A 17,618-nucleotide genomic window follows, 5' to 3' on the forward strand; every position below is an offset into this window, starting at 1 on the left:
TTTTTTTCTTGCAAAGTGGCACATTAAAGTGTCATTTATGAAAAACCTGATTGGTAAATGATGCAGCAAATAGCTCCGATCAGATATTGCAACCTGTGAACTGTTTTATATCACATTCTGCCGAGGTTTCCTATAAATTATTCTTATTCTTCATTTCATGTTTGAACACATTTTGACAAAGGGATACAATAATTCATTTCGGTCGGAGGGAAATGATGAAAGCAAGGGGAAAAAATTCCCCAAAAAAACATTGATTTCCTTGTACGTGGCTCGGTTGCCAAGAATCGAGCTGCTTGTTTTTTAGGGAGACACTGAATCTACTATTTTTGAATTTGGATGAATATTGAAATATTAGTCCAATTACAGAATCAAATCCAAACCTGAACAGTAAAAATGTTTGGCTTCCTTGTTTATGTGATGAAAACTCTGATTTTAAGGATTTAGATTCATTTCCGCTAGACACTTGGAATTGTCCAAATGAGAATCCTGCTGAAAAAGGCCCAATCCTGGCTTAATCCCAAATTCTGGATTCTGGGCATCCCTACTTGTTTTGTTTATTTGTGTAACTTGCTTTTTATGATTTCATGAAATTTTGTTGCTGATGATTTATCATTGTGAATATTAGAGATTATGCCAAAAATCCTCTCCCTATTTATTGCAGATATGACTATAGGCCTTTTGTCCCATGGTAACACCATCATTGCTCAGTGTCCTGAATTTACAATTTACGAGGTCCTAGCATAGGGATCCAAATGGTGATCTAACCAAAAAGTGAGTGGGATTTGGATGTTTAGGGGGTTTACAAAACTGGGCAGAAACAGGGTGCTTTGAAAAACCAGAATTTTAACTTGCTGGCATGTATGGAGCTCAAGCCATAAAGCCAAGAGCTCATTGTGATCCTCATATTTTTAGGGTTATGACTGTCTCTATTAATCATGTTTTTTACATTCTTAATAGACATTTGATGAAGTTATTTCAGTGGTCCAACAACCTCCACTCTTCTTCATAACCCCATCCATGCTACTGATGAAACATAACATTTGTTTAAAAAGTATTTTGTGCTTAAAATAACCTTTGTAACATGCTGATTTACAAGCGATGGTATATCAAGAACAATAATAATGAAACATTTGATTAATAATATTTTCACAGTTGTCATTCTGTTTCAGGAGCAGATGCTGTGAGGTATTTAATATTGCTCTCTTGCCTCTATATGGACGTGCAGCCTGGGATTTTTTTTAGCTATTGAGTGACACCGATAAAACAAATATTGTATATATACAGTATAATATTAAAGCAAAATAAATTTTACGATTCATAAAATAATGAAAAAATGAGAACAGGTGAGAGTCATATTCATTGGTACTGGACAGGGTATTTTTTAAGAGGCGAAGAGGAATTCCTTTTGGGACCTTGTTTAATCTTAATACAGCAGCATAAAGCCACCAGCTCAGAGAAAAGAAACAATATTTTTCTAAATAACATATTTCACTGCTGCACAGTCTTTGGTTATCACCTGTTAAAGCCAACCCTAAAGCCCATGCATGAACAATGAGTGGATGTTAATCCATGGGCTGTTGCCAGTGGCAGAGGCAGAGCCCCAGAGCCCCATACATTTTGCAACTGTAGCTCTGTGGATTAGCTAAACATCTGTCCTCTGTCTCCTATTAGGAACATGGGGAATCTGTTTAAGGCTCGGGTGTTAGCCAGTTGTCTGGTGTATGCCAATTAATATAAAATACACAAGCATGCATCTAGTATTCAATGCTTTTTTCAAAACGTGTTTTAAATATCAGACTTTAGTTTATGTGTATTCTAAAATAGTTATGGGCGAATTTGTCCCGTTTCACTTCGCCGAAAAATTTGTGAATTTCCCGTGAAGTCAATGGGCGCTGAAATTATTTTTAAGAGCTTCAATTTCAACAGTGACAATTTTTATACGCGCCCCTATTTTGTCCAAATGCATTAAAGTCAATGGACGCATGAATAATTTAATTTATATGCACACGCCTATTTTGACGCGCACCCAATTTATCTTGACGCACCGGATTTTTCACCGCAGTTTTATGAATGTATTCGCCTGTGGCGAAACGCAGAAATTTATTTGCCCATCACTATTCTTAAATTAAACTTTATATAACATCCAGGCAACCCCACCAGAAACTACAAACCTTGAAACGGCGCAGGAACACTTGATTATAGATCAGGGGTAGGCAACCCGCGGCTCCGGAGCCTTATGCGGCTCTTCATCCTGCTTGCTGTGGCTCGGTCTTGCGGCTTTGCCTGTCTTGTCATCTATACAGCCCTCGCATCTGCTGGCGGCTTCTTGAGTGTGCGACTGCGGTAAGCTAAGCGGTTAGCTTACCGCGGTTGCACACTCAGGAAGCCGCCAGCAGGTGTGAGGGCTGTAGAGACATCTCAGGAGTGACAGGCAAGACCGAGCCGCAGCAAGATGATTCATCATGGTCCTTACTGCGGTCACACACTCAAGACAAGAGAAGGAAGATCAGCATGGAGCTTCAGAAACAGAAGTCGCATTAAACAGATGAGAACAGTAGCATTTAATAGGGCTATTCAGTGTTTAATTTATTTCAAAGTAGGTCTACACACACACGCTGCACTTCTGTTTGTTGTATTCTGTTGTTGTAACAGTTACAATTAAAAAAAGGTTAAAACTTTTAAAAGTTTATAAACTGTGTTATGTTTTGCGGCTCCAGACTATTTTTCTTAAGTGGAAGAGGGGGCAAAATGGCTCTTTTGATAGTAAAGGTTGCTGACCCCTGGTATAGATCAAAATGTAAATGTAAAACTTATACTGCTGCCATGCTCCCATGTTATTTTTTACCATCACCGTAGCCTTTGCAATCTACTGAAAGGGTTATAGGAGTACAGTGCATATGGATCACCCAAGTGGCAGGTGATATGGGGCTAAATTGTCAACTAAATTGTGGGTGTTTATTTGGGCCTATACACTGGCAAACAGTTTCTCAACCTAATCAAAAGAGAGTTGTCTGTGGCTTATATTTCCACTCACTGGCATGTGTGTTTCTCCTGTGTGTGCAAGATAAACAAATAATATACAAAATATATACAAATAAATTGTAGTGTAACTGTAACACGTAATTTTGTTGAATAGATTCAGGACCCCTAGTTTATTGCAAAGTGATTTCTCTTGCCAAGCCAAGACACTGAGTTATATTGCTGACCCTTGACATTTTTCCAGTTTCCCTCCCTGATTCCTCCTGTGACTGCCTTTAGAGTTTTAACCAGACCTGTTCATCTCAACTATGATACTGTGCTGCCCATTCTGATCTTCAGCCTGCCTCTTAATATGTTCCAGCCTGCTGATTATACATTCAAGAAGTCTTATCTTCTCCCACATCAGGCATTGTTCAATAGTTTCATAGTAAGTTAGGTTGAAAAATGTTGCATGCTCATCAAGTTCAACCTTTTGAACCAGAGGGGGAAAAAATCCTTCCTGACTCCAAAATGGCAATGGGACTAGTCCCTGGATGAACTTGTACAAGAGTTATCTCCCATAGCCCTGTATTCCTTCACTTACTAAATACCATCCAACCCCTTCTTAAAGCTATCTAATGTATCAGCCTGTACCACTGATTCAGGGAGACAATTCCACATCTTCACAGCTCTCACTGTAAAAAACCCCTTCCCAATATTTAGATGGAAATATTGTTAATGGAAGGTTAGTGGGAGGTGCAGGAGATTAGACTAATCTGGCTCCTTACAGTTACATATGACTCTAAAAACAAAACTCAAATTTCTTTAATAGGAAGTTTTGGTTTATAAAGCTACAGAAACCCGCCTTCCATAGGTGATCAACCCACCATTATTCAGCACATGTTTTTGAGATATGGGTGGGTTCAGAGTGGCTAGACAATGGCACAGAAGGCAGATGCATGGATCCACTGTCTCAGGCAGCAAAATGACTTTGATGGTCCCTGCTTGTTAATGTTCAGTCCTAAAACTATTCAGGCCCGGATTTGTAGCGAGGCCACAAAGGCCCGAGCCTAGGGCAGCGATATTTTAGGGGCGACATGCCGCTCAGCCGCATCCTTAGGAGCACTGGGGACTTAATGCTCTCCAGTGCTTCTGTGGCGGAGAGCGCCGTGGCCAGTACTAGGACCCTGCGGCCACGGGAGGGGGGGGGCAGCGTGAGAGGAATCGGCGTGCAGGGACCATGCAGCCTCGGGGTGCCGCTTCATCAAATCCCACCCTGAAACTATTGGATTGTGTCAAGAACTCCCTGGTTTCGAACCATGGACCTGTTATAAACTGGCTTCTGCTCCATGGTGATAAATCATTGTCCAATTTTCTTAGTCTAAGTCTCGTTTTTCTGTGATCTTGTTTCCCGGAGACCATGTTTCTGTTCTGTAAGTCCTGTTCCTGCCCTGTCCTTGTTCCCCATTATCTGGTTCAGACTCCCCAGTTTGACTTTTTTGCTGTTTTCTGTATTCTTGTTGTCTGCTTACCCGCCTTAAACCTTTAGCCTGTGTATATGGACTTGATTCTTTGTTGCCAGCCCTGACCCTTGGCCTGCCTTAAGGACTTTGTATTTTTATCTGTCCCTGCATTTCCAGTTTTCTTTTATAAATCCAGTTCTTGTAGCAGTGTGTTACTCACAACATAGGCTCCTGCCAGTTAAATCACCAGCTATAACTATGTTACAATCCATGCATTCATTAATAAATACAGTGCTCCCACTATACATCATCCCGACTATAAGCAGTTTAGCAGTGCTGGAAACTGCACGAAATTCTGGGAAACCAAAAATTGTGGTCATTACTGCCTCCTTGATAAATGATTCCAAGCTGGTTTACACAGTGCGATACCAAAATAGGAAAAGCTTGTTAATGTAATGTTATTTGTTGCTACATGTAATTTTCATTGCTAGGAACTTTTGACCTGCTGAATTAAATAGTAAATCAAGATGTGAATGGCTGGCCGAAAGAGACTCTATGCTTGCTGGGACATGTTGTGCCCATAACTGTGAAAATGTTTGTTATAGACTTCCTACACCCACCTAGCTGTGGCAGTAATTTGTAGCGATTGCAATATTTCATACCCTCAATAACTTTTTCCATAAGGACATGCAGAGTTCAGGCTCAAAAAATGGAATTAATATGCACCCCTTATCTTAAACACAGTGCAAGTTTACCAATGAGACTTGAATACAAATGTGCTTAGAGATCCTTCCCATCTCAGTGCCCTTTGATTGAGATCTACAATAATGAGTGTACCCCTGCCTTGTGCTGAATCAAAAAATACTGTGTACCAATTCATTTCAAGGGTCAGGACTCATGGGGCACAAGTGCAAGAGCATTGCCCTTAGTGCACATTCCTACAGCATTTGCACCCGTTGATTCAGTTGTGCTCCTTAGTGCTCTTGTGCCCCAGGGGTCCTGAATGAATTGGTACACAGTATTTTAGTGCTTCACAGACTCCTATTTACTGTATATTTATTTCACAAGACCTAATTGCCTGTTACACTACAGTTGACTGCATCATACTACAATTTTAGTATTTGTTCTTTAGGTAAGTAAGCCAGACCCCAAAACTGGATGTCAAACAATAACAAGCATCCCTCTCAGATCTTCAAATCCGTTACAGATTGATTGTGATATATGTGAGATATACTGATCCACTGAGCTTTGTTTAAGGCTCATTTGGCTAGCATAGCATTTGATAACCAGTTGAGACAGAATCGTTGATTCAGCACAAGGCAGGGGCACGCTCGTTGTTGTAGATCTCAATCAAAGGGCGATGAGATCTCTAAGCACATTTTTATTCAAGTCCTATTTATAAACCCACAACATGTTTGTGATAGGGGGTGAATATTAATTTCATTTTCAAGCCTGAACTCTGCATGTCCTTACTAAAAAGGTTGTATGAAATATTGCAATCACTACAAATTACTGCCAGTACATTAACCTAGGTGGGTGTAGGAAGTCTATAATAATCATTTTCACAGTCATGCAGTCTTTTGGATTATATTGAGCTCATACTTTTATTTCTGCATTTAGATCCTGGTTTAGAAGAGCTGTGGAATGCTCTACTGGGTGATTCCCTCGATGCATTTGAGTTCCTTCTCAGACAAGGTAAGGCAGGGATACAGTATGATGTAGGTATATATATGGGGCTCATTTATCATCAGTGGGCAAATGTGCCCGTGGGCGGTAATCCATGGCATCAAATTTTTGCATTTATTGTTCTATTGCAGCTGGCTTTAAAAATCTAATCACTGATTGGTTGCTATGGGTAACTGCCCTTGGGCAAATTTGCCTAGTGTTGCTAAATGAGCCCCAGTGAGAGAAAGGCACAGTCAATAAGAGATGTGAGTTTTGTTTGATGGCTTACTGTGGGTCATGGATAATAGGGTTTACCTTGATAAACTTTTTTTTGCAACCCAACTGAGTTATGTAGATGCAGCTATGTTTTTTGATGACTCTCATGTAGCTCCAAACAATCAAACTGGAATAATGCAAATAATGGTTAAAGGTAGACCACTTGCTTGCCATTTAGTGACTTCAACACAAAACCACGACTCTCACTTGAGTGTCTTGTTTATTGCAAGCTTTTTGATAGTACATATATATAATCCAGGTGGTGCACTCAGACTTATGAAGTAAATAGCACTTGGGAGCCAAAACCAAATGTATATAGAATAAAGATTGTCTCTCAGTAGAAAGAAACAACATTTTGTCTCAGTTGCAGAGCCTTCATCAGGCACAGGTCTTCCATTAGTGACCTCCCACTAACTGATAAACCCAACAAGATGGTTTTGCCATCAATAAGGATTTGTTCAGCTTAATTACCATCAAGTACAAGATACTTGTTCTATTATTACAGAGAAAAAGGAAATAATTTTTTTTTTAAAATTGAGTCTATGGGGCAGATTTACTAAAAGGCGAAGTGACTAATGTTAGAGAAAATTCACTAGCGTGACATCATTTCGTTACTTCGCCGATTTACTTAGCTGGCGTAACTTTGCTAGAGAAGGAAATAGACTCTAGCGGTAATTCGCTCCCTTACACCTGGCGAAGTTGCACTCTGTCGAACTACGCAAATTCACTAAGATGCGGATTTTACTGAACGTAACTCTTGCGCCAGGCTTGCCTTCGCCACCTCAGACCAGGCAAAGTGCAATAGAGTAGATTTGGACTTCCTCAAAAAATAGTTGAACATTTTTCTAAGTCGCAAAAAAACGCTACCAACTTTTCAATTTTTCAGGCTGCAAAAGATCGTAAATTTTTTCTGGGGTACCTGGCTTCCCCCCTACATTTCCTAACATATGGCACCTAAACTATACACTGGCTCATGTGTAGGGCACTATAACAACTCTATTTTATTTTATAAGGTTTCCCAGGCTTGTGTAGTGTAATGTATTTGCTGCAACATATACACCCATTCAACTTTAACGTCCTGCCATATGCAAATTAACCAACGCTAGTGCTTCGCTTGCCACAGTAATGCTAGCGCTACTTCGCCAGCGTTCAGCACCCTGGACGCAACTTTGGATTTTAGTGAATTAGTGTTGTCCTGGCGAACCTACGCCTGGCGAAGTGTTGCAATGTGAGCGAAGTGGACGCTAGTGCAAATTCGGCACTTAGTGAATCTGCCACTATGGGAGATGGTCTTCCCATAATTCTGAGCTTTCTGGATAAGGGGTCCTATTCCTGTATATATAAAATAAAACCGTGACTGTGTACCCCATGTTCACAGACCTAATTGAGTGTAGACACTTAGGGGCTGAATTTTTAGAGGAGAAAAGAACTAGAATTTCTTGAGATTTATTATGCTCCAAGCTGCTTAAAATTCAAATCCAAAAATACTCCAGCTATAACCTGTCAAACTCATGAAAAAGTCAATAGCAGATGTGCTTTTTACAATTGGAAGATGTTTTTTTGCCTTCATGATGTTTTTGGGTTTTGGGCTGTTTGACGCTGACTTTCGTACGAAAATACGAAAAAGCCTAGGGTTTCTGGAGACAACTGGAAAAGACAAGTGTTTTGAGTGAAAATTCGAAAAAGTCGCACAATGTCAATACATTTTCCCTTAAGTTTATAGTAAGTTAGGCAAAATTGTGTTTGGGAGTTAGGTCAAATTTTTATTTGTATATTAAATAAATGTATATTTATAATATGGCTGCTGAATCCACAGCTCAAGTTCTATCATCGACATGATATGATGACCAATTCACTGCTTTTTCATAACATAAACAGATGATATTGTTAGAGAGACAGATAGATACACAGATAAACAGACAGCTATATAGATATACAGACAGATAGACAGACAGACAGATATATACAGATAGATAATTGATAGACAAATAGAGAGATGTAAGGTTTATACATAGAAAGACAGACAGAAAGATAGATAAAAGATAGACAAACGGAGGATAGATAGATAGATAGATAAATAGATAGATAGATAGATACTGTAGATAGATAGATAGATAGATAGATAGATAGATAGATGATAGATAGATATATGATAGATAGATAGATAGATAGATAGATAGATAGATAGATAGATAGATAGATAGATAGACTGCGACCATTGTGACCAACGTCATTGTTTTAGATACAGACTCTTCATAAATACAAGATTTCTGGCAATATCTACTCATGGATATTGTATCTTACACACCTACCAAGTCATGATGGGCCCTCACATATCAAGCAAATGTTTAGAATTTATGTTTATAATAAATGACAATAGAAAAACACCTACGAGGACTTTGTGCTTTACTGATTTCAAGGCAAGGCTTCCGGCTGTTCCATAAACCTGTCCTCTTTTACCCGCCAATGTCAGGTCTTGTTTGATCGAAATTAAACTCATTTGAGATTTCTGAGGACATGCACTTCACCCGCTTTATGTAATATAATTAAAAACAAGCCGCTGTCACTTTGAAGGAAGGGGATGTGTATCTGTAACCCAAGCAATATGTCTATGGAAGCAAAGCAGTGCATTATCATCCTGGTTAGCGCCAGATATTCCACGCGGAGAAGATAAATAGCATGGGGACTCTTGATTGATCAATTTGTTTCCCGAGCACAGCAAACATGATATATTTATATTGATTTTTCTATTGCTATTTCAGTAAATCAGGACAACAGCTTGATTTACTAAAGCTGCAGTTATTTACTGAATCTTGTTAGCCTTCCGAGGCAAACTCATTAAGTTCCCCGGCTTCTGCAGAACAGAACACAACAGAACACAAGCTGTTAAGTCTATACAACACTTCCAAGGCCACACACTTGATTTTTTACTTAGCATATTAATTTTTTTCTCTTGTAAATCCTCTGGAAGCTCAATTTTTAATTGGCTTTTATATGTTAATTAGGGATTCCACTTAAGTGATTTATTTTGACTAAGGGGCAAATTTACTTATGGTTGAATATCGAGGGTTAATTAACCCTCGATATTCGTCTGTCTAAGTTAAATCCTTCGACTTCGAATATCGAAGTCGAAGTATTTACCGCAATTCGTTCGATCGAACGAAAAATGCTCGATTCGAAGGATTTTAATCCATCGATCGAACGATTTTTCTTCGACCAAAAAAAGATAGCAAAGCCTAGGGGGTCAAAGTTTTTTTTTAAAGAGACAGTACTTCGACTACCGAATGGTCAAATAGTCGAACGATTTTTAGTTCGAATCGTTCAATTTGAAGTCGAAGGTCGAAGTAGCCCATTCGATGGTCAAAGTAGCCTAAAAAAACATTCGAAATTCGAAGTTTTTTTTTATTCTATTCCTTCACTCGAGCTAAGTAAATGGGCCCCTGTGTGTATAAAGCCCTATACACACAAAATCCAAAAATTCTTCTTAGGTTAGATAAATGGTTCCCACACTGCTCCCCTAGTGTTGCCGAAAACTTGAAGATTTTTTGATAGTGCTTATTTGCTATACAGGTATGGGATTCATTATCCAGAAACCCGTTATCTAGAAAGCTCCAAATTACAGAAAGGCTGCATCCCATTAACTCCATTTTAACCAAAAAATGTACAAATGATTTCCTTCTTCTCTGTAATGATAAAACAGTAGCTTGTACTTGATTCAAACTAAGATATAATTAATCCTTAGTGGAAGCAAAACCAGCCTATTGGATTTATTTAATTTTTACATGATTTACTGGTAGACAAGGTATGATGGCCCAAATTATGGATAGATCCGTTATCTAGAACCCACCCCCATTCCCGAACATTCTAGATAACAGGTCCTATACCTGTACTGGATATGCCAGACCTTTCAACCATTGAGGAAGTAATCCAGGGGGTAGTATTGTTGCCTTGCAGTGCTGGGGTTCTGAGTTTGATTCTAGCCTGGAAGGAGTTTTTATGTTCTTCCTGAGTTTGCATGGTTTTCCTTCCGTACTCCAGAAACACAGACATTGGTCCTGATTTAATTGACCACAGTGTGAATATGATAGGGACCTTACATTGTATGATCCACTGGGGCCGGGGCTGATGTGCAGCGCCGGATTTCTTCTCCAGCCGCCCATAGGCCGCGCGGTCCGACAAGGTGGCCGCGCGGTCCTAGCGCCCGCCTTCCCAGCAAGCCGGCGTGCCGGCGCAGCTGATGTAGTTGAACGGGGACGCGAACGTCCCCATAATGCAGCTGGGTGGCATGCCGCCCCTATTTTTTGCCGCCCTAGGCCCGGGCCTATGCGGCCTTGCCGCAAATCCGGGCCTGCTGATGTGTATTCTCTACAAATGATGTATAAATGTGTCCCCGCTATATAACTATGGCTGATAAAGTAAAGTTTCCTGTATCTGTAACCTTTTCATTAGCTAAGGAGGACCTTGACCAAAGGTTGGACCTTAAAGTGGGGCTAGGGCTCAAAAGGTCAGACAATCACTGAGACTGGTGGTTTTCTCATTTAATTTCTAATTAGTGCTGTGTGGGTCTGTATCCAGTTTTCACTAAATGATAGATATTGACTGATATTGCAACTTGATCACTCCTGGCCAAGTCAGTTGCTTATATAATTCTAAACTACTATCCAATATACATTAGAATCCTGAGATCTGCAAAACACAATTCTTTTAGCAATCCCCAAGCATGTACAGGTATTGGACCTGTTATCCAGAATGCTTGGGGTTTTCCGGATAAAGGATCTTTCCCTAATTTGGATCTTCATACCTTAAGTCTACTATAAAATCATGTAAACATTAAAAAAAAAAACAACAGTAAACTGATTTTGCTTCCAATTAGGATTAATTACATCTTAGTTGGGATCAAATAAAAGGTCCTGTTTTATTATTACAGAAGAAAAGGAAATCTTTTTTTTTTTTTTAAATGATTATTTGATTATAATGGAGTCTATGGGAGATGGTCTTTCTGTAATTCAGAGCTTTCTGTATAATGGGTTTCTGAATAATGGATTCCATACCTATATATATAGCAATATATTATTGTATTAGGCAGCCTAGTATTTAGTTGTGGGGATTCCATTTCTAGGCTTTTTCCAACTGTTTAAACTGCATAGCTGCATTTAACTCAATAGTAGAAAACAGAGAAGTAGATTTGAGCACGATTAAATGCAGGTGAAGTGTTGCACTGGAAATAACATCTGACTTGATAAAGTGCAACAACTAGGACACAATGTTTGTTGCACCAACTTAATTGCACCTAGTGGATTGCAAGTTATCATCATTTTTCATGCCGTACACATTGGTGCCCCATAAGTTATGCCGTTTGAAAACACATTGGAGAAGCAAACAGCATCACGGCTTGCACATTATTTAGAAATCTGGGTGCTAACTTGGTTGTTGTTTATTTTTTCAGTAGAATGTTTATGGCGGTTAAAGGAATTGTCCAGTATAAAAATAAAAACTGGGTAAATAGATAGGCTGTGCAAAAATTCACTATGTAATAACGATGAAGAATATTACATTGCAAAAAGCAAATTTATTTTCTTATTTGGGGAAATTTGTCTCCATTTATGATTTTTTTTACTCTCCCCCCCCCCCCTTATTGTTTAGATTGAAGCAGTCTTTATAAAGTCTTCATCATTGGTTTGTGAGACATCTAGAAAACTGAAGCTCTTAAATGCTCTAGTTCAGACATATAATATTGTTGCCCTGTACATGACACACTTTCCCAGTTTCTTCAGTCAGCGTGAGACAAATAAGAGCAGGTAATGGTTCAGAACATTGAACAACATACTGGCACCGCCATGTGAAGCACAGACAGTCTGACAAAATCCTTGAATGGCAAGTGAGGAAAAATGCATTGGATTCTCTCTTACAATCTTTCCTATATAGGTATTGCAAGAAAGTGTGTGCTTGTGTTTCTGTGCATCCTTATAGACACATACATACACTCAATTCTATACAAGTTTTCAAGGCCAATCTCATTGGGGGAAATATACTAAAGGGCGAAGTGACTAACGCTGGTGATGTCATTTTGGCACTTCGCCGATTTACTAACCGTAGCTGGTGTAATTTTGCAGGCGTAATTTTGCAAAGGAGATAGACTCTGGCGCAACTTTGCACTGTAACGCCAGGCGAATTTTCGGTCAGGCGAAAGTGTTTCTACGCAAATTCACTACGTTTTTGATTTTACTAACCATTAGCTCTATCGCCAGACTTGCCTTTGCCACCTCAGACCAGGCGAAGTGCAATAGACTAGATAGGAGTTCCTTAAAAAAAAGTTCCCAAAAAACGCTGGCGGTTTTTTCCTATTTAAAGGGTGATAGACTGAAAAAGATTGTACATTTTTTTTTTGGGGTACCCTCCTTCCCCCCACATTTGCTAACATATGGCACCTAAACTATACTGTGGGCTCATGTGTAGGGCATAATAACAACTTTATATAATTTTATAAAGGTTCCCTTGCCTTGTGTAGTGTAATGTATTTACTGCAGCATATACGTCCATTGTACTTTAACTGCACACCGTATGCTAATTAGCCAATGCTAGCGTAACTTCGAACTTCTGAGCGTAATTTCGGTAAGTTGCGGTACCCTGTCCGCAACTTTGGATCTTCATGAATTAGTGTTGTCCAGATGAATTTACGCCTGGCGAAGTGTTGCGATATGCACAAAGCCAGCGCTGGCGAAATTTTGCTGGTTAGTGAATTTGCCTCATTGTCTCCTACTGTAGGGATAGAACTATAGTTAATACTGGGAAATAGTGATGGGTGAATTTGCGCCATTTCGCTTCGCCGAAAAATTCGCTAATTCCGCGAAAACGGCGAAAAATTCGCAAAACAGCGAATTTTTTCGATGCCGGCGCCCGTTTTTTGCGCTGGCGTCTGTTTTCTCTGAAAATTTTTTTTGACGTCGACGAAATTCGCCGCAAATTCGCGCCTGGCGAATAAATTCGCCCATCACTACTGGGAAATCGTATGACTGGAGGGTTCCCATGCTCGGGGATAAATATTTAATATGATGTGTATGTAGGCAAGAGAATGTGTAAGACACACATTGGAAGGAGGGGGGGCAGGACGAAGCTTATACAAAAGAAATCAAGCAGTCTCTACTTTCCACTGAGATTTTATAGGCCAAAGCATCGTGTAAGACAAGTAACAAACACTCGGGTGTAATTAGCAGCACAATTAAGACACAATCCTCTGATACTGCATTTTAATTAGACATCTGAAAGAGTAATATAAATTGAACATTCTGACCTGATTCTACAAACGAGGTATACCTCTGTTGTAGTCAACGCGACGATAAAAGAAATACTTTTGGACAAATGAAATATTCGCTTCCCTGCTGCGCTTGAATGTGGGTTCCATGAAAATCTATAGCTGTGAGTTTTAAAAGCCATAAGACACAAAGTAAGATAAGGAGTCCATTGCAAAGATCACAGTGCAATACAAAATACATCAGTAAAACACTTTAGAACAACAACTTAACAATCAGTAACAAAAATGTTAAGAAATGAAACATATTATCGGCCATACATAACATCTGCCTGTAGAAAGGGCCATGGTCTTTAAATTAAATCCAACATGCAACAAAAATAAATGAGATTTAAAAAAACAGAAATTTCCTGTGGAAACGGACCTAGGAGTGTTCTTGGGGTTGTTTTGTGCAGCTGGGAGGTTACGCTAGAGCATAGATTTTCAGGTGGTTTGAGCACCGTTTTGAGACTCATCATTTATTCTGGGCTTCCCTTAACTCATATCAAGGTTACAGATATATGAATGCACTATTCTATCAGCCATTCTCCTATCTTTTCAAAAATACCTAGAACAGCAAATCAGCCTTAACCACAAATATCACTCTTATTATCCTTGAAGATAAGAAATCAGGAAAATGTAAGAGACCAAATAGACATTGTCTCCAAAATCGACCCAAACTTTCAGCCAGCCACCACTCTAGGCCTCACTAGCAGCCCAGCCTTACAGTTTAGAAACCACTGCTCTAGAGCATCTGGGGTAAATACATTTATAACCTTACAGTTGGTAATCTGTAACCTGAAGTCTTCTATTACATGAGATATAGAGCAAAGGGTTGCCACCAAAACACCTCAATGAGCAGAGTTCCTTCAATTTAGGCTCATCATTCATTCTGGGCTCCCCTTAGCTCATAGCAAGGTTACAGATATATATATAATAGCATTATTCTATCAGTCATTCTCCTATCTTTCCAAGAATATCTAGGATAGCAAATTAGTTTTAACCCCAACTATCACTCTTATTATCCAAAAAAAATGAAAGATGAAGACTATCTAAGAGAGCAAATAGACATTGTCTCTAAATTTTACTCTAACTTTCATCCAGCCAACACTCTAGGCCTGACTAGTAGTGCATCCTTACAGTTTAGAAACCACTGCTCTAGAACATCTATGGAGAACACATACACCTTAACAGTGGTAAGCTGAATACCAAGACCTGAAGTCTTCTTTTATTACATGAGATATAGAGCAAGGGGTTGCCACCAAAACACATCAATGAACAGAGTTCCTTTAGTTTAGGTTTATTTTTTATTTTGGGCTCCCCTTAGCTCATAGCAAAGCCACATACATCAGACACCCTCCTATATTTCCAAGGATATCTAGAACAGCAAATAAGTCTTAATCCCAAATAGCACTCTTACTATCCTTGAAGATGAGAGATAAGGAATATCTAAGAGAGCAAATAGACATTGTCTCCAACTTTCACCCTAGCTTTTAACCATCACTCTAGGCCTCATTAGCGGTCCAGTCTTAGAAACCACTGCTCTAGATCACCTGTGGGTACACCCATATACCCTTAACATTAGTAATCTGTATCCTAAAACCACAAATGTTTTTTTTTTTGCTACAAGAGATAGAGTGCAAAGGGCTGCCACCAAAGCACCTCAATGAGTAAAGGTTCTTCAATAGCATCCCAAGTAAGTTGTGCTACTGCAAACCTTACAAGCTCAAGCCTTGTTCCTCTTTAGGAGTATCCAGCAGCTGCACAATTCAGTCCCTGACACATTGCTAGGTATGATTTAACAGGAGCTGGTCTCTGCATTTATAAGTTTACTCTGCAAACCATTATACCAAGCAGCACATTCCAAACAATGCCTGTAGATTTTAAACATGCTTTTCAAACCTATGTTCTGACTTACAAGCTGGAAGGTGAAGTATCTGCAACTATTATTTTTATTTAATGGATGATACAAAAGATTGCCTTAAAATGTCAATTAACTCAAAAATATCACATTTATTGTTGATGAACATCATAAATATCAGCAATAAAACAAATTGCCCTATTAATCTTAATAAAAGCCTACTATTGCCCATAGTCTTTCTGATACAGAAACAAAAAATCTTTTACCTGAATATGAAAGTCAAAGTACAGGACAAAAAAATAAAAATGACTGAAGCGATCGTCATCTATTTATGTAAAGGTAAGCTTATTCTTTATAATTATATTTGTACCATGTTTGTATCGAAGATGAATAGCTATAAATAAAATGTATATATATATATATTCTTTTAGTATAAGTGTATATATTTATTGAAAGTCTCTTGTGGTATAAAAATGCTTATAAATAGATTTGTGAATCGTATAAAATGACAAATATTGTATTGCACCTCTTTGTTAGGCGTTTCAGACCATCTTCTGCTTTGCTATATTTAGAATAGTTCTTCCAAACTAATGTAAACATGGTACAAATTAATTGTATATCATTTGCATGCTATTATTACTGTCGCATTTGGGGCTTGAAGCTAGACAACGCAGTCACAGTATCATAACAATGAATTGAAAATAGAAAACCTTCTAAGATAACGTTTTATATTAATCAGCGCTCTCTTTTTTTAAAACAATAAAACAATTGGACTGTTAAAATGTTAGAATTTTCTTTGGGCTGCAAGTCAAAGGTTACATTATTCTTTATCTACAGGAGTCAGCACTGTCTTTAAGGACCCTAAATAGGGACTGTCACAGGTCCCTAGAGATCATGAGTGGGGAATATACAGTATTATAGGGCAAAATGGTGGCAGTGTTTAACAGCCTATAGCCCTTCAGTTGTTGATGATGTTTAGCCCTCAGCACCTCCAGCTGAAGGACCATAGGTTGGACCATCTAATTTTTCTATATATAATTGGACCCTGCAAATTATATTTTTCCCCCAGACCCTGTCACTAATAAAGGAACCTGGACAGGTGTTGGTAACCAATAAATAACCCAGTCAATGTCCTTCATGCAGCCCTCAAGAGAACATCCACCCATTTGCCCATCAACCACACAGACTTCTTTGATCTAAATCAAATCAAATTATAATTCCAATTGTTTGGACATATACTAGGGATAGTCGACCCGTACACTTAAAAAGCTATATAGCACTCAATTACGTTCTCGAAATATTTCAGCAGTCGGTCCATTGCCATGTGAATATAAGAAGGACATCCACCGAGGTTTTCTATCTACATAAAGATATGTCAGCCTTGGTATTTGCTTGTATTCAGCATCATTTTGCTGGGAAGTATTAGTCTATAGTCAACCTTTAAGTACTGAAGCTCTATGGCAGTATTTCGCACCTGAAAACATAATACCCCTATTTCATTAGATGTCCTCCAGGCCACAGCCAGGACTATAGTTGTAGCACATGCTATAGGTGGTATGTTAGGGTGGTGCTCTAAACATTTTCCATGTATTGGGTCAATTATCCGTTATTAGTGATGGGCGAATAAATTCGGCAGGAGCAAATTTGCTGGGAATCTCCACGTTTCGCTGCTGGCGAATACATTCACGAAACTGCAGTGAAAATTGGCGGCTGTCAAAAAAAATTGGACGTCCGCTGGAAAAGTCGCGGGTGCCCAAACTGTCGAGCTTCAACATTATTCGGACGCCCATTGACTTTAAAGCGGCCGTCAAAATTTGCGTTTCTCAAATTTTTTGCCGTTTCTCAAATTTCAGGCAACGGGACAAATTCGCCCATCACTATCTGTTATTTCCCATTACATGTGGTTTATAATGAAATGAGGAGGTAGAACAAAGAAGTCAGTGGATCCCCATGAAAATCTCATGCAAAGCCACAATGGGACTTTTTGACATCCCTATATTAAGACATAAATGTAGCCTTGAAACTGATTATAATTGCTTTGCAGTTATAAAAAGATTTTATCCTTTATGAGATAATTATAGATGTATAATAACTCTGCCCAGTAAGC

The sequence above is a fragment of the Xenopus laevis genome, chromosome 9_10L (assembly GCF_017654675.1).
Source record: "Xenopus laevis strain J_2021 chromosome 9_10L, Xenopus_laevis_v10.1, whole genome shotgun sequence".
In the NCBI taxonomy this organism is placed as follows: Eukaryota; Metazoa; Chordata; class Amphibia; order Anura; family Pipidae; genus Xenopus; species Xenopus laevis.